The following is a 217-nucleotide window of genomic DNA, read 5'->3' as shown; positions in this document are numbered from 1 at the left end:
CACACGGCGATGTCTGCAGTTGCAGGTCGGAAGCGGAGACCGAAAGCATCACGAACCCGAGTACGAAGAAGTTGGTCCTCCCACTGGCTTGAGGAAGAACACAGGTAGGGGAACTTTTATTCTATTTTGTTTTATTTTTTCTTGATTTTTTTTTTTTTTTTTTTGATCATTTATTTATTTGATTCACTCTTTCGTTATACATTTTTTATTTATTTAT

This window comes from Penaeus monodon, chromosome 20 (assembly GCF_015228065.2).
Source record: "Penaeus monodon isolate SGIC_2016 chromosome 20, NSTDA_Pmon_1, whole genome shotgun sequence".
NCBI classification, from domain to species: Eukaryota; Metazoa; Arthropoda; class Malacostraca; order Decapoda; family Penaeidae; genus Penaeus; species Penaeus monodon.
Note: the sequence above shows the minus strand (reverse complement) of the source record.